Genomic DNA, 18,487 nt, shown 5'->3' on the forward strand with positions numbered 1-18,487 from the left:
GATGTAATCTGGCAGCTCGAGCTCCAGATTCAACGTAACAAAACCCGGTTTGAATTGCATGTCAAGAGTCTCTTCATTAGAATGTAGTGCTACAAAGCCACAGCACAACGACTACCAGTTGCTAATTTATTTCCTATCGGTTACATTCCAATTTCAGATAAGCACCAGTGCAACAGACGGGGAGCGAACGAGAGAAAGAAATTGATCCAATCAGGATTTGTGTCGTACAAAGTGCAAGTGAAACCCGTTTGTGCTGTCAGCTGTGTGCGTTTCGAGGGAGGAAAATTTGCTGACTCTGGTTCGGGTCTAGAGCGAGTGTAGTGTGCACCGGGGGATCGGGTTTTTCGACGGTGGAATTTGTGTGATGTTGATTTAAATACTTTCGGCAGGCACTGGTTGGCAGCACACGCAAATCCGGAGCGCCAGCAGAAAGTAAGTACCTAGCACTGTTGCCGATGTCGAACCGTTCGAATATCGTGGCAGATTAATTAGGGAAATAAATTAAACTGACTTCAAGTGGGGTGTATTGGAGTACGTGTAACAAAAAAAAAGTAAGAATCAAGCTGAATTTAACACACTATTTGTTATTTAAGGGACAGGGGAAACAGGTAGAGTGAGTTTTTCTTTGCGTTGTGATATGATAAATGTTCGATTGTTAATTATTTTTGAAAGCAATTTGAGTCCTGTTATGATTTATTCTGAGTAGCGTGGGGTAAAGGAGATACAATCTGGCTACACTTTAACCATGCATGTAGGCATAAATAACTTCTTGTAACAACAACCAAACAATTAATTGGACTGATCACAAATATATTTGACTGGATTCATGTTATATTTACTAAATTACCAATTCTAAAGAGCTAATTATTTAACTCTAACAGACTCTATTCCCTATTGACAGGCAATAAACATTAGTTTTCCTGATATCATAGAATAACCGAACTAAAATTAACTCCCCATCTTTATTATACGAAAGGGACACCATCACTGCGATGTCTAACGTTCATTTGAAACGCCGCTCATCGGTTCGACAAACTTTTTTCTCGCTTTTCGCCTTTCTTAGCGATTCACCGCTTACAGTGTGCTTTCCACCCTTCGGCAGGTTTCTGAACGACGACATGGCGCAACAGTTTTGCTGCTTTATGAAATATACATTAATAAAATTAAACTGCGATTAAAAATTCAGCACCTAGAGGCGGCAATAAATCGTGATGGCTGACGGACTGCTGGTTGGCCGCAAAGATGAAATAGTGACTTGCGATGCAGACGTTGGCTACCGGGACCGAGGTGGAGTAACATTTCTCTTTGACGTTTATCGTTTGATATAGTAGCGGTAGGGTGAGAGGTGGGGTACCGTGGAATAGGCTTTCTTGTCGGGCGTGAAACAGCCATTCTCCGCTTCACAATGGAAGAATAATGGTCCACCGACGATCCCTGGAGAATCGAATAAATCAAGCGTTACGGTTATGGTTGGCAGCGTCGGGGCTTTCAGTATGAGAACATTGAAAATTGTTATCTTGGCACACAGGATGCTTTAGTGCCGAGGGCACCTGAAAAAATGAGCAGGTAAAACGGTATTTCATCAATTATAATTTTTTTTTCGGGGAGATTGATTCATCGCACTTCATCACACTGAGATTTCTATTGACCCTAAATTTAACGAATGTTTCATGCGAGTACTTCTGAAATTTGCTATAACAAAAATATTCATATAAAGTACGTCTCCATCAATTATAATCAAAGGGGACGCATGATAATTTTCATTTCACTAGCTTCTTTTGCATAACGTTTATTTGACTCAATTCAGCTTTCATTTCCGGGTTCTTTGGATTGTTTTGTGTCCGGTAACATTACCACTTGGAAAGTGTTTAAGTTCTCAAGCACTCGTATTCACACCCTTCTAATCATGTTTGGGTAGTAAACTTAAGTGCGACTAGATTTCGAACCAATTCACATAGACCAAAACAAAAACGCAAACAATCTTCAAGTACACAATAACATACACTAATTTGATTCTTCTACATACGAAACAAAGCGGTAAAACTTTTCCAACACTCGGAAGCGATTTCGTTCACCCGAAAAACGACTTTCTCGTAAGTTTCGATTGCTGTACTCCAGACGGGCTCCTGCTGGTACGCTAATAGAGTATATGTGTGTATGGAGTGGGGAAGCAGCAACGACATTCCAGCAAGCTCGTCAGCACCACCACCCCCGAACGGAGTGGAGCGGAGCGACAGCGATACTTCCACTTCATGAATGCCCATAAAACTTTACGAACGTCTTCCGTCCCAATGGTGAGAGCCCGTGACCCCAAACAACCGGCAGGTATTTGAGACAAAGTGTCTTTTATATCACCGCTCGTTTTGTGGGACATACTCGCACCACCTTTTCGACTGTGTGGATAGGAATGCAATTTCTTCGAACCTGTTCCCCCACCGCCTTTGAAGGTTTGCTCCGATTCGATTTCAATGCGAAACATTCTCTGCTGGGTACTGCAACGGGCATTCCAGAGCTCGGTCAATTACATCTGCTGGGACGTTGCTAGTGGCAGTGAAGCTTCTGGAAATGCAATCGTTGGAATGCGCTGAATCAATCGTTAATAATCCTATTAGTACTAAACAGCTTTCGATGGTAAAATGCCGGCTTGAGCTTGAGATTCATGAGTCTGCGATTGCAGCGTAATTTGGATAGCAGATGAAATGTTTAGTTTGGAATACTATAAACTCGTTGAAATGTTGCGTGGTGCATTTAACGTAGCGGATAATCATGAGGAAAACCATCAAGTGCTTCGTAAATTACGAGCGTTTTACTATGCTCTATATACTAGCGAGTGGAAAGCAGATTGACGAATTGAGAAATCGTAGTGATTCTATTGATTGTACTTATGGAATTGCTTAAGAGTGTAACTCCCAAGTGTCTTAGCACTTGATAGAGTCTTCAGTTCAATTTCATACTCTTGAAGCTAGCTTTGCTGGTTGGTCTATACTACTCTTCAAAGCAAATCTTGTTCTATCGATTTAGTTTCACTACTTCGCATGAACAATGACCGTAGAGTAAGACTTCGCTTGGGGTACTTGAATTCAATGGCTATAAACACAACACTATCGCTCAAAATTGATCCATTCTTGGATACCTTGTCTAATATCTTCTAAACTAATAATCAGTTTATTTCTAAACATTGTGCTTTTGTAGCCTTAATTAAAAAAAGGGTTTTTTGACGACAAATGGACCATGTATCATAAATAGAAGCGGAGCGAGGGGTGATACTTAAGGCACAAAAGTCCATTATTTATATGCCTTATATGAAAAATTCATCGTTGAAAAGTTTGTCTTCTTTTTTTTACACTTCCACAATCCGTATTAATTTTAATGTTTAACCTATGAAATTTGGTTTAAATCCTTTTGTTTATTAATTGTTAATTAATGTTAATTAATAAGATAATTTAGAAAATTGAAAATATAATAGAATATTGAAATATTTCCCGCGCATAGTCCACGGTCATGCAGTAAAATTTATTGAAAATACAACTAAATGATCTTCACTGTTCCCTCGGTAAAAAAAATTGAAATGAAACGCTTAAATTGATCTATGTGCAGACTTTTTGGGCCCGGTTACTTGTGGGGTGATATTTTTTCTATCCGACACTAGTTGCGTAATGCCACTGTATACACAAACCAAATTTACAAAATTGAATACCACATGAATTCATATGAATTCGACGAAACTTAGAGTAGTAAATTTAAAAAAAAAATTGGAACGGTGAAAATCAAACGAACATGTTGCCACTGCCACTGACGGATGAGTTGATTTTCTTTTTTTTATACGAATGATGAAAAACGAAGGAAGAGAGAATGAATATTGCACGATAGTGAAATATTTTCGTTTTATGGTATCATCAAGGAGATGGCAGTCTTATCTAAACTCTACAAGTTTGACAGTCGCCCACATATGGGGCTTAATTTAAAATACAGCCCCGAGGTAGATGCCCACTAAAAATCCCATATACATACCACTTCAGTCAGGAAGATTCTGGAATTTTCTAAAATAGAGAGGGATAGCATGCTGTCATCCCCCTGGCTTAGGGCCGGCGTCATACTATTTCTTCGAATGGGTAGTAAGGAATGGGGAAGGTTAATGCGTGGCCTTCCGGTAGTTAACCGGAACAATCGCCATGGCGAAGAAAACATGCGTGTAGGCATGTTTGAGTTCTGTCTTCGTTTTGTTCATCAATTTCGCGGCAAAATTGTTGGAATAGATCTTACTCTTCAGTTTTGCTAAGAAACTCGGATGGGGCCAGCTAGGGGACGATTGCTTTGAGTAGTGGGCCGTCGGCAGATCCAACTAGTATACCGCGTTTTTGCCCTTACGGAACATCCATAAATGACGTAGTATTCGATTTTTATTACTGTTTTGTCTGTTTAGGGTAATTTTTATCACTTTCTTGTTCATTCATGATACAAGGTATATTTTTGATAGTAAAATTTGCAAACTAAATGGTCATGGAGGAGGGGGGGGGGGTTGTTATAAAGCTACGTAATTATCCAGAGGGAGTCTGACTTTGAGACGAAACGCTACGTTGGAGAAGGGGGGGGTCAAAAAACATAAAAAAAAATCTACGTCATTTTCCCTTATGATATGTCTTGACGCAACTTCCGGCAGCCATTTCTCACTATAAATTTTCCCGTTCACGGCCAGTCGGAGCGTGAGAAGAGCAACTTTGACATCCTCTTCTCGTTGATTGTCAGCCACAGCAGCACCTTCTTGGGAAACCTGGTGTGTGAAATGAAATTCCCCCCGGAGCTCGCTTCCTTCGTGAAGGAAGTAAAATATGAAGTGCCCTGCCAGTCGTTGCCATCCATGTTCGCCAAGCGCACGCAGCGATGTAGTCACTTTCCTCTCAGTCTTCCTCTTTACAATCCTTTTGAGCTCCTTATCGCTCTGCGTCGCCGGCCGTTCGGAACTGTGGTTTCTTTCGATGCTTTGTTTTTTCCAATAGTGCCCAGACCATGTAAATGACGAAATTTTTAATGCAAATGTTAGGGCTTAACAGTTTCGTCTCTTCGAGAACAGTCTCCATCCGAAATTTAAATTTAAGCCGATTTCTGGTAAGGCTTCACTTACAGTGCACAAGAGTAGCAGTGCACAAGAGTAGCTCTTAAAGTTCTCGGAATCGAAGCTTTGTTTGTTTGAGACGATGTCCATTGAAAAGTGGTCGCTCGCACATGTGCACGGCAATTTTAAGTTTCGAACAAAGGAAACATTACATTTTTTTGGTTTTGTCTGATAATTCCGTGTGGGTAAGTACCCACAGGGATATTTCCCGAGTGGGTACTACTACTCTTACTACCCACATGAAACGCCGGCCCTGCCCTGGCTATCACTCACCTTTATGGTGGCTATTTCTCACTTTTATGTAAAAGCGCTGAAACACATCAGCTCTGCTTCTCGTTTACGCCTTCATAAAGAGATTTGAAAAATAACCAATCAATTCGGGATTCGCATGGGTATTCATATCGAGCTCGTGTACAAATACCGAGCCGTAAAAATGATCACCTCCTCTGACGAACAATGGGAGATACATAGTTTACGGCTAGGTATTTGTATACAAGCACGACGTGAAGTCCCCTGGTGATTTCAATGGGAACTAAATAAATAATTTAGAAAAATTAAGGAATGAGGCAACACTGGAACCGCACTGAAATATTTCAAAATATGAATCTAACTGTTTGATGGTTTAAAAATTCGTTCTCTACACTCAATATTGAAATATCTCGAAAACTGTTGCATTTAGAATGTTATTCATCAAGAGATTTATGTTTTGAAATTACTTTTGGAATCATATCGCATTATTGGAATATGACTATTTAAAACAATATTTTAAAATTACCCTTAAAAAATATTGTCTTATATATCTTCATCTTGAATCTTTTACTAAAAGCCTTGAAATAACTTCAAGTTTAAACAAAAAATAGTTTAGGGACAACTCAACTCTTTGTTGGTTGAGTTTGTTTATTTACTAATGTTCTGAACTTGAAACAGTTACTATAAAACACCTGCTGAAATAAACTTGAAATCGGATACATTAAAAAAATTAATCATCATGAACTCGATAAAGCGACAAAGTGGTAGACAGTATTTTTGTCTTTCCAGAAAAATGCACACCGCAAGAAAAATGAAATTTAAGATAAAACACAAAAATATTGTGATTATTAAAATATGTTTTTTTTCTCTGTGTGGACTCATCACTGCGACCAGAGACACTTTGATCTATTGTGATACTTCAAATATGTTATAAAAGCTTCTTTTTTGAAATTCAATTTATTTTTCTACGGAAACTTAACAATGGAAGCTAATCATTGATAGCTGTTCAAACGACGACAAATAAAAAAAAATGGAAAAGCGTAAACAAAAAAAATATCTCTTTCTTCTAAAAGGAAATATTATTATCTGCAACTTTGCCGAAAACACTAAATTGATCAACCAAACCGGCTCTTTCAATTATTGATAGCGGCCAAGCAAATTTGATTTATAGTACAGAACAGATATGCAACTTAGAACAAAACTCTGCAGCAAATCAGTGCCCAAGCTTTCGCATTCATTTTTCGCTGTTCCATCCTACATTGATTTTACAGTGCATCGTTCGTACAGTTTGATCCAATAGTTTGAACATGCACCAAAAAACTAGTTTTTTGCTTCAATGACCAGGCAAAAAGGTGATCTTAAATCTATCAAAATCAAGTGAAGACAGGACCGCAGTCAAGAGATCTTAAAAGCGGAAATTCAATAACAACTCACAATCAACGTCAATAGAACAAATTAAACTAAAAATCTTTCAACCATTCGAACATTGTTTAGCAAATTTTCATGGATCGTACACCTCGCGACTGTTGAAACTAACCTGTTAGTTGATTAACTTGAATATTTTCGTTGGAGTTGGAAACCGAATTTCTCGAATAACGAAAATATTTTTTTCCCGTACCATTTTTCATACCTAACATTGCAAGTAATGCATATCAGACGCGCTATACACAGCACTGCTTACGACATTAGATACAATGTAAAAAAATGATTGTCGATAGTCAAGATATCCAGTTTTCAACTCGGGCAACAATGAAATTCATTAAAAAATATGTACCTACATAAAAACCGTTGCACGCATGAGGGGGGTACTGTACGATTATCATGAAAAGGCACCCTCGCTATACCAGTACCAGAGAGAACGAAGAGTTCTCTCGATGAAAGAGCGGCGAGAGCTCATACAGTCTTTTTGCTTTGTGGTTTTGTTTGAGGACAAGAAAGACCGAAATAAATTTTTTTTGAGCGTCTTCACTGAAAATATTTTTTCGTTATTCTCTGCACGCACATTTCGTAAACATGAAATTCGTAGATTGTACAGCACCTTTGCTGGATGCAAAGAACATTCGTACTGCAAGTTATCGAATAGAATTGCAACTTTACGCATAATTTGTACAATTCACGAATGTACTTTCATACGAACGTGGATAACAACGAACTAAAAAAAAACGAAAGCACGAGTATTTTTGTGTTCTGTTATTTTTAATTTCGTATAATGTACATGTTATTGCGTAAGCTTACTAATTTTTCGTACTATTTACATTATGCAGCGTTTGTTTGTACGAGTGATTGCGTTCATTTCTTAAACCGTTCGTTACGTATACGAATTGAGATCTGCAACCATTTTGACAGTTCTGACGAAAGTACCTTCATATTTAATACTCATTAAAGATATACCACACTGCAAATATCTTTTCGTTATTCCACTCACGCACATTTCGTAAACATGGATTTCGTAGAGTGTACAGCACTTTTATTGATTTTATAAAACATTCGTATTGCAAGTTTTCGAATAGAACTACAACTTACGCATAATTTGTCCAATTCACGAATGTACTTTCGTATTAACGTGGATAACAACGAGGAATTACTTGAAGGTGTTCTGTTATTTTTGATTTCGTATAAACAGAGCTGGTAGCCACATGGTTACAGAGTCTGCTTTGATAAGCAGATGGTCGTGAGTTCCACTCCTTCACTTGGTCCGAATCCGTTGCTTTCACACGATGAGGTAGAGAACATTTATACGCTTTTGGAACAACATCACTTCCGCATCGATAGAACCGCTGCGATACATATACCCTTCGCTTAGGTTTCGTATTGAAATAACTTTCGTGAACATTTGTACGTCTCTGGGGTTAGGTTGGAAGGTGCGCGTCGTCGCTCTCTCGCAATCGGTAGAACTAGAATCGCGTTGTGGCAAACCGGTGATGATCAGTCAAGCTCTCAAGCTCCTCGTTCTCGCTTTTATTTTTGATTGCGTATAATGTATACATTATTGTGTAAGCTTACTAATTTTTCGTACTATTTACATAATACGGCGTTCTTTGTACGAATTACTTGCGTGAGCTTACTTATTTTTCGTACTATTTACATTATTCAGCCTTTGTTTGTACGATTTATTGCGTTTATTTTTAAAAGCTTTCGTTACGTATACGAATATAAATCTGTAACAGTTTTGACAGTTCTGACGAAAGTACCTTCATGGTTATGACGCATTGGTTTCGTTGCAGAAAACAACAGAAGGTTTCGTATATAAAACATACGTTTTCGTGTAATAAACTAAAATATATTTCCAATGTAAGTAGAATGGCATTGAATATTGAGAATAGGTTATGTTTCCATTTAATTCTACTACAAAAACGTAGTAGAATGTAATAGAATTAAATGGAAACATAACCTATTCTCAATATTCAAGACCGAAATAATTCTCCACCACGAGCAGGTATGAATGATATGAGCGTAATAGAATTTCGAGTGTGAAATGTGTCCTCTCCACCACTAGATATCGATACGTAAAGTAAAAAGCTTTTGTCTCGTTTTTGGTTCTTCAGTTAAACAGATGTGTTTATAGTCAACACAAAGTGCTTTGTGCTAACGGAAATATAACTCAAGGAGTATTTCCTGAGCCGAGTGTCTATTAGTGATCACCAAAAAGGTTTGTTTGATTGCTGTAGTGTCTTCGGCAAAGTTGTAGATAATAGTTTCGTCTTTCAAAAAATGACAGAAGGGTTTTATATGCAAAGCCACGACCGCAAGATTGGCGTAGAACCACTGTTTATTGGTCGGGCTTGAAATGTTAGACGATAAGATTACAAAGGACTATCTTATACAACGTTAATCAATCTTTATTTATTACTAATAATATAACACTAAGTTTATCCCACACTAATAAAATAACTTGGGGGCGATTTACGGTCGTTCTGAAATTCAAAATGTTGACTGCACCGCAAAAACGAATACAAAATAAGTTAGGACCGTCCGAGTGGCCATCCACTAAGAAACTGATAGATGAGAGCAATAGTAGTTCTAAGGGATTCGAAAATATCTGATTTATCAAATTTCAAAGAACTTCTAGAAATATATCGCCTTTAATTTTTGCGTGCGAAATGTCTCAGAATTAACGTTAAGTGATTTGAATGGCAGTTTTGATGATCTTGTAAAATGGCGTGGGAGTTGTATAAAAATAGCAAATAAAACTATTAGTCAAACGAAAAAATCACAAGAAGGTTGTATGCAAAGCCACGACCGCAAGGTTGAAGTAGAACACTTTTACAAGAAAGATAACCCGGCTGCTTGCGTGTCAGTCACACACGCAACGGTTTTAACCCGTATCTTATTGCGGTTTGTAACATCAAGCGATTTCGTTTGCTCGCTGTTGCGTGTTGCATCATGTTGCAACTTGGCAGCTGGGAGACGACGAAATTCTGTTTATACTGATTGATTGAATCGACTTCATATTAGCTCTGCATAGTCGAACTAACTGCTTTTGTGAATGCGTACTAACAGGGCAGTTAATTATTCAGTGTCGGTTATGCTGATCGCGCCTTTGCGCTGCCCCTACAGTGGGGGGTTTACTAAATAAAGTGAAAATTAGACAACTACAACAGAATTTGATTGCATCCCGCACAGAATGTCTGCTTGTGTTGGTGCCAGAAAATTATTAACCTTCAATTATTTTTTTATTTGCCTTGAAAAAAGCATGTTGCGGTTCAAAATCGGTTGCTTATTACAACCTTTGAGCTGCCCTAACATTGGTGGAATTGAGATACACGGACAACATGCACTGTGGAAGCTATTCCACATTCAGTAAATTAGACGGGTGCGACAAATTTAAATTGCTAGGATGCAACACAGAATGCTTGCTTGCGTTGACAAAAATTATTAACTTTCAATGACTTGTTTATTTGCCTTAAAAAAGGCATTTTGATTTCCAAAATTGGATTATTTGATGGCAATCTTCATGCTGCCCCAACACGGGGGGAATAATGGCTGTCTGGCGACACACGCTGAGAAAAACCGCGCTGCTCCTGAGACGTGGTGACCAACCACAGGGCTAGTGCTGCTGCTAAGAAAGGACGACTGCTTTTGTCGCTGTCTAGAACTATTATGAGCGGCTCCGGCTGAAACAGGCTCTTATATAGGCCAAATAGCATGTTTTCAATTGCAAGGTATATGATTCTGTCGACCGTGCTTGGGAAGCAAGCATATAACGACCAATCAGAGGTCGAATTTTTCGTTTTGACAAGGCTTGACTCTTTTCAATAGTACAATAGTGTGAATAATAAAATTACAATTATCTTATTTTGGGAAGAATCTTTGAAGATTTTCCAATCTATTGCTGCAAGAACGAAGGAAATCCATCGAATACGAACCGATTTATTAGCATTCGAAATTGGACATATTTTTCACTTTGTTCGGTTTTAGATTTTCATTTCACATCCCTATGTAGCCGAACTTCCTGAGAGAAGTATTCTACTTCAAAAGAGACGCCAACTTTCTAGAATTATTGAGAGGACAGAATGCCTCTTTGGAACAATTATTGGTAGGGCAAAAAGTGCCTAACCCCCCCAAAGTTGGCACCCATGGACATGATGTTAATCACATCTCTGTGCTATCCCCGACAGTAGGGAGTAGGAATTCTTCTGATAACATTGGGATTTTTTTTTTTTTGTAACAAAGTTGGAAAGCTGTTTTCACGCTGAAAAATTAATAGCCGACAGGTTTTGGTTGTCAGCAGAGCAGAGCAAGTCAATTTCAATTAACAATTATCAGGTTATAGTAACGTTTTGACCCGTCGCTGTTAATTGAAAAGCATTTTTTTCATTTTAGAGTCAAATGAAAACTACTCGGAAGTTCTTGCTTTGATTCTGACAGCTGACGAGCTTGAAAATGAAAAAAAAAAATCAACTGAAAGCGTCCCTATCACATGACGATTTCCAATTGAAATGACCAATGGAGATAGGGGTCTTCCATAATTGGAACAGTCATCACTTATATTTGAAATGCCCCAATGAACAATAGAAAGAAACCCGTAGTCAAACCTGTTTGACAGCGAAAAAGTTTATCGTGATTCGATGACAGTAGCCGAAAGGAATCAACTGAGAATGAAACTGTTCGAATCGTAATGACTGCGCGAAAACTTTAGTTTCATTGTTATGTTTCGAACATGTAGAGCCTAGGTTGTGTTGGTACCTTCTGCCACTACTGCTATCCTCTGGTACTTAGTTTGGACCGTGCTAGTGGCCATCCACTAGTAAACTGATTGTTTTAAGCAGAAGCAGACTTTTATGAAGTCCAACAAGTGCATTTCCGGCTAACTAGGCATAATATACTGTCAATCGCTTTAGGGAAATCAACTACTGAGCAGCCAATCAGAGGTCGAAATCTGCGATCCAATAGTAAAATACTCCGAATAATCAAATTACAATTTCCTGTATTTGGGCCAGGGATGTTACGGATGTGATTTTTAAGATATCTGCAGATGTGAATGCGGATGCAAATAAAAAAATTAATATTTTTCAAAGTATTTTGTTCTGGAAGAACAAAACAACTCTTCTACAATATCGCCGAAAACAACATACAAACCAAGCAAACCGTAATAACTTAATTAATTTCTTTTTTAAAATTCTAACTTTTTTAGTTTAAACGTCTTTATAATCAGATAACCAACGACTTTGAGCTAACATTGTGTAGTTTGTGCGGCACTAGCAGCTCTTATAATCCTAATCGGTAAATAGAGAGGTTGTGTATGAGACACGACCGCAAGTTAACGTAAAATTACGATAGCCTGTATTACGTCAATGTATTTCTTGTAATAGGCTAGGTTAGGGACACCTCATTGGGGTTAATCGATTTGATGGTCTGAAGTGATAATTTCCAGCAATAAAAATTCAAAATGATATCGGGGTTGTCGTACTGCCATTTTTTGGCCTATCCCCAGCATTTAAGGCATAGTTCTCTGTACAAATCATTTATCCCCAAGCAACAAATACATTCTTTAAGTTTTTGGTTACTAGTTTTAATAGTAGTCTTCCAACAAACATCATTATAAAACTCGTGTCAAATAAATGTTGTGTGAACAAAATAAAATGTTATAAAACTGTTTTTGGCAAGTTTCTATAATGGAATTTCACGTTGCTCACAAATATTTCAAATTCTTAAAGTAGTTTAGGTCGACAAATTAGAAGCTATTGCATTAAAGAGGTCTTGTTCAAAAACCTACCTGATATTATCGCTTTACTACCCGTACTGCTAAATTTATGAAGATTCAAACTAGAACATTTTTAATGCGTATTTCAAAAGAAATAATATATTTTGTACATTATATTGCTGAATTATTAAAGATTTGAAATAAATTGTCAGCAACCTTATTACGAATGTACTTTCGGACTCAAAACATTGACACTTATACATATGCAACGCAGAGGTGTCAACGTATGTTTTTCATAAAATCGTACTAATATCAAATACTTCAAAACTTCGGACAGTCTCAAACTTCGAACACTTCAGATTAAAAATCACATTGTTATAACTTGAGTAATCAAAAGTATGATTACTTTATACCATTTCGTTCCTCGGAATGTCCTTTACCCAGTGATATAATGCTCTTTACTGTAGAACCACTCCCAAGGAACCAGCAGACGTTAAAAAAAGTGACAGTCAGTGTTGAGACGGTTTGCCTATCTATCTCTTAGTGATTACATTGAAGTGTTCGGAATTTGAATCAAAGCCGAGTTCTGAATTCTCGTTAATTTCATAAACTAAACATGTTTGAATCTATATAAATAGCACTTAATTGCAAAAAGAATAAAATAACCAACATAATAAACCTTTAAAATCGACGAGAACATTCTTTTTCCTTTGATTTTTCAGTGCTAGAAGTTACATCATAGCGTCAGTGTTCGAAATTTGATGCAGTATGGCACCTACTTAATTATGTTATGACGAATATGTGCTAGATGTAATACAGTGCAGAAAATTACACACAGAATTATACATGCGTCATTCCATGTCAAGTGTCCGAGGAAATGCATCGACCATCTCCGATTTAGACCAAAATTTGTGAGTCGATGTATTTCGAGCCGAAACTTATAAGTACAAAGTGTTGTACCGATTGGTGGACCCCTCGGCCAATGGGACTGCCTCCACTTTTTGCGAATTTAGCAAAACACCTTTTTTGTTTTGTGAATATCTCGGGACCCTGGAAAGCTACAGATGATATTGATATATCATTTTAAAGGGTTTCAGATGTAAAATCGAACTACGTGATCAATTTTTTCTGCAGTGTCGCCAACATTGCATTTTTTTTCGATTCAAAACTTGATTTGCAATTTCCTCGAAATACCCCCCCTTCGATTTTGATTTTGACCACGCCAATGTGTTTAGCAGACGATTTTACATAGGAATCACTTATCAGCAAAAAACAAAATGTAGCGTTCCAGAGATACAGCATTTCCGAAATTGCAAGATTTTGGATTTTGTCTATGAACGAAAGCGGTTCTACATAAATTGCTGCAATCTTAATGGTATCCTAGCAGGCGTTTGTGTAAACGAAGAAATGTACCTTAGAAGAGCATCCGTTAATGATGTAACGCAAAGAATCCCGCTCTAGAATCATTTTCACGAAAGGTTACAGGAGAGTTTTGGCCACACTTTTCGTATTTTAAATCAAACTGTTTTTGTTAAATGTAGACTTTTGTCCATGATTCGAATTTTGAAACCAACTTGTGACATTGTTATTAACGTGAAAAAATGCTGATTTCAGATTACATTTCATAATTTTGCATATTTACATTCAAGACCACATGTTCAAACAAATCTCCGAACGCATCCAATATATTTTATCATAACCGAATATCTTAATTTGCTCATATCATAGCACGTCATAGAGCAAGTAAGCCTATCATAACATTCATCCGCCTATGTTCTTCTTCTTATTCTTCTTCTTACCCAGGATTAGAGTTGAAGTGTTAGAAGTTTGTTATAATTCTACGAAATTATCTATAGAGGTCTGACTTTGCGACGAAATGCTACGGTGGAAGAGTGGGAATGGGGTAAAAAAAAAATTCAAAAAAACTACGTCATTTATGCATGCTCCCTTAGTAGCTAGTAAACCTCATCACGTAAGCTGCTGTGATAACCAATACCGTTTTCCAGCGACACAAATTTGTTTTAAATACAATCCAATTAAACACACCATCTTCAAGAATGAAATGACTGCACCCGTGATGAGACACATTGTTTACCATTTCGAAATCATAGCAAACCCTAAATCAGGAAAAAATCATGACCACTCGCCTGTTAGGAAACGGTTTTAAATTGAGAGAGGATAATTTCTACAATATGATAAATCAATAAAATGAAGATTCAAGTGTAACCAAAACTCTCCTGTAACTTTTCGTGGAAATGATTCTAGAACGAGATTTTCTACGTTACATTACTAACGGATACTCCTCTAAAGAACAACTCTTCGATTACACAAACGCCTGCTAGGATACCATAAGGATAGCAGCAGTTTATGTAGAAGCGCTTTCGTGCGTAGACAAAATCCAAAATCTTGCAATTTTGAAAATGTTGTATCTCTGGAACGCTACATTTTGTTTTTTGCTGATAAGTGATTCCTATGTAAAATCATCTGCTAAACACATTGGCATGGTCAAAATCAAAATCGAAGGGGGGGTATTTTGAGGAAATTGCAAATCAAGTTTTGAATCGAAAAAAATGCAATGTTGGCAACACTGCAGAAAAAAATTGATCACGTAGTTCGATTCTACATCTAAAACCCTACAAAATGATATATCAGTATCACCTGTAGCTCTTTAGGGTCCCGAGATATTCACAAAATAAAAAAGGTGTTTTGCTAAATTCGCAAAAAGTGGAGGCAGTCCCATTGGCCGAGGGGTCCACCAATCGGTACAACACTTTGTACTTATAAGTTCCGGCTCGAAATACATCGACTCACAAATTTTGGTCGAAATCGGAGATGGCCGATGCATTTCCTCGGACACTTGACATGGAATGACCCACATACATATAGGGGAACTGCTCCATTATTCATCTCATTAAGCCGATATTCACGAAGTATGCACGGATTAAACACCAAATTTTCACGAATTCATTGAAAAAATAAACAAAATACGCTTATGTTCTCTTATGGAATCGTTTAGCATTGTATATTTAGTAAAATCAGCTAGATTTATCCTGAATTTTGTAGAACAAACCATATTTCACAACGCTTCCACATCCATTTCAAAACTTGAATCACTGCTCAATTATTCATCTCACGACGCCCCTATATTCATGAACGTAGCAGCAGCCTGACGTAGTAGGTTACCTAGATATCCGCTGTAATTGTTTACGTGCGAAAAACCACTGCATTGCTGTCGATTTATGTCAATTTTGTCGGAATAATTCAACATTTTCAGTATTATTTTTCCGTATTAACAGAAATTGATTTGGCAACTTTGGATTTTCTTCAAGGCAGTGAAAACAGATGAAAATACATACAGTTCAAATTTAAGAATTTCTGCTAATTCAAGCTTGTTTTTGGAAGTTTGAGGTGAACATTTCAAAGATTAAAGTATTTTTAGTGTAGTGAGTGTTTTTGTTTAGTGATTTAAATAAAGGTCCGCTAGTGATGAAAAAAACTTTGGTTGGTTGCTGTTCGAGTCCCGTTGTAGCCGTATAGAACAATGCGCGGATTTTATTATTATGAATTAAATGAGTTTTCGAGTGCAGATGCCCGACTATAATTTCAAGTTTAGAGCTTCTAAGTGAGTTTTTGAGGATTCTACTTTATGACAAATCTAAAGTGAACTAAGAAGAATCCATTCCATGGAGTGGCAGATTGGTTTAGTTAGAAAATATGCGTTTTTTGCTGTTTTCAACTATGTTTTCATTCTTTTTTCTTCATCTATAGTTTATTTGACACGGCACAAATACAATTCAATGTTTAACGGCGCCAATTATATCTGGTAGCTTACTTTCTAAAGTATCTTAATAACTAAAAGCAAATTTTTTATTCTCGCTGCCGACTACGAGCTGAAACTAAATCTAACTTAAAGCTAGAATATTTTGCATTAAAAGCACAGGTTTGCTGTTAGATGGTTTTCATTGCCATGGGTAAGCAGCATATTAAATTTGTTCCGCTGCTGGGCCAAGATATTACGGACTGGCATATTGGGTTGTTTCCATCGGGCCTTGAGAGTATCGTGCGGGTCTGATTGCTGTTTCCGGATCCGGGGTCTTAACGTGTTCTTGTCGTTTGGTTGGATGTAGGCGGAAGGGGATAGGACTAAACTGGGGCGTGGATGGATTTCAGGAAAACGTATATAGGGGACATGTAGGATAGGTCACGGCTCGCCAAGACATCACGAACAGGAACAGCCGGCTGCCTACGTTCGGCCTGCAGGGAAGCTATTAATCTAGACCTGGCGTCACGGTACCACTCTCCCCGAGCCCAACACGACGGAGATGCGCGTCAAATCTATAGTGATTGGACATAAGCCGGGACATCACGCAAATGAAATCCCGACCTACATCCAACCCCTTGAACCACGGGTTCGTCGATACCTTGGGGATTATGGAATGTAACCACCTTCCCAGTTCCCCCTTGGTCCAAGAATTTTGCCAACTGATGATCGTATTCTGACGTACAAATGCGAAAAATTCATTAAAGGCAATTGGTCTTTCATAAATATCACCGTTTGTTGCGCCCACCTTAGCCAAAGAGTCCGCTTTCTCATTACCCGGTATCGAGCAGTGAGAAGGGACCCACGCTAAGGTAATCTGAGTAGATTTTTCGGATAAAGCACTCAGATGTTCCCGTATTTTCCCCAGGAAATACGAGAGTGCTTAACATCTTTCATCGATCGGAGAGCCTCAATGGAACTGAGACTGTCCGTAAAGATGAAATAATGGTCCGTGGGCATTTTTTCGATAATCCCTAGGGTGTAGTGAATTGCAGCTAATTCTGCGACGTAAACAGAAGCAGGATTATCGAGCTTATGGGAGACGGTTAAATTGTTATTGAAGATACCGAAGCCAGTGGACCCATCAAGAAGTGATCCGTCAGTGTAGAACACATTGTTGCAGTTGATATTTTGATATTTATTGGAAAAAATTTTAGGGATCTGCTGCACGCGTAAATGATCCGGGATTCCACGAGTTTCTTCTATCATGGATGTATCGAAAAACACAGTAGAATCAGAAGTATTTGATAAGTCGACACGATTTGGAATATTCGAAGAAGGGTTAATATTTTGGGACATGTGATTGAAATACAATGTCATAAAACGGGTTTGAGAATTAAGTTCGATTAACCTTTCAAAATTTTCAATCACGGGACGGTTCAAGACCTCACATTTGATTAGAATACGAGAAGACAGGCTCCAGAAGCGGTTTTTCAATGGTAGTGCTCCAGCTAAGATCTCCAAACTCATCGTATGGGTCGATTGCATGCAACCCAAGGCGATACGCAAACAACGATATTGTATTCGCTCCAGTTTGATTAAATGTGTGTTTGTTGCGGAGCGGAAGCAGAAACACCCGTACTCAATAACAGACAGTATCGTTGTTTGGTAAAGCCTTATAAGGTCTCCTGCGTGGGCTCCCCACCATTGTCCGGTTATTGTACGAAGAAAATTCACTCTTTGTTGACATTTTTTCATCAGATACCTCACGTGACAACCCCAGGTGCCTTTAGAGTCGAACCAGACACCAACATATTTGTGTACCAAAACCTGAGAAATCGTTTTACCCATTAATTGTGTTTGAAGCTGAGCAGGTTCATGCTTCCTAGAAAAAACTACTATCTCAGTCTTCTCCGGAGAGAATTCGATACCTAGCTGTAAAGCCCAAGCAGACAAATTGTCCAAGGTATCTTGCAATGGTCCTTGCAAATCGGCAGCTTTGGCTCCTGTAACAGAGATTACACTGTCGTCTGCAAGTTGTCTTATCGTGCATGAATTTGCCAGACATTCGTCGATGTCATTTACATAAAAGTTGTAAAGAAGGGGGCTTAAACATGAGCCCTGGGGAAGACCCATGTAGCTAATGCGAAAAGTTGCCAAATCGCCGTGCGTAAAATGCATGTGCTTTTCGGACAACAAATTGTGCAAAAAATTGTTCAAA

General features: G+C 38.0%; 1 protein-coding gene across 2 annotated transcripts in view; it reads left to right on the top strand.

The window, feature by feature from the left end:
* Positions 1-18,487, top strand: part of LOC129723412 (neuroligin-4, X-linked-like) — a 591,759-nt gene that overhangs the window by 71,679 nt on the left and 501,593 nt on the right. For both annotated transcript variants that reach the window (XM_055677612.1, XM_055677613.1), the window contains exon 2: positions 158-432. The gene's annotated coding sequence lies outside the window, so the exon portion shown is untranslated. The remainder of the gene's footprint in view (positions 1-157; positions 433-18,487) is intronic.

Source organism: Wyeomyia smithii, chromosome 2 (assembly GCF_029784165.1).
Source record: "Wyeomyia smithii strain HCP4-BCI-WySm-NY-G18 chromosome 2, ASM2978416v1, whole genome shotgun sequence".
NCBI lineage: Eukaryota > Metazoa > Arthropoda > Insecta > Diptera > Culicidae > Wyeomyia > Wyeomyia smithii.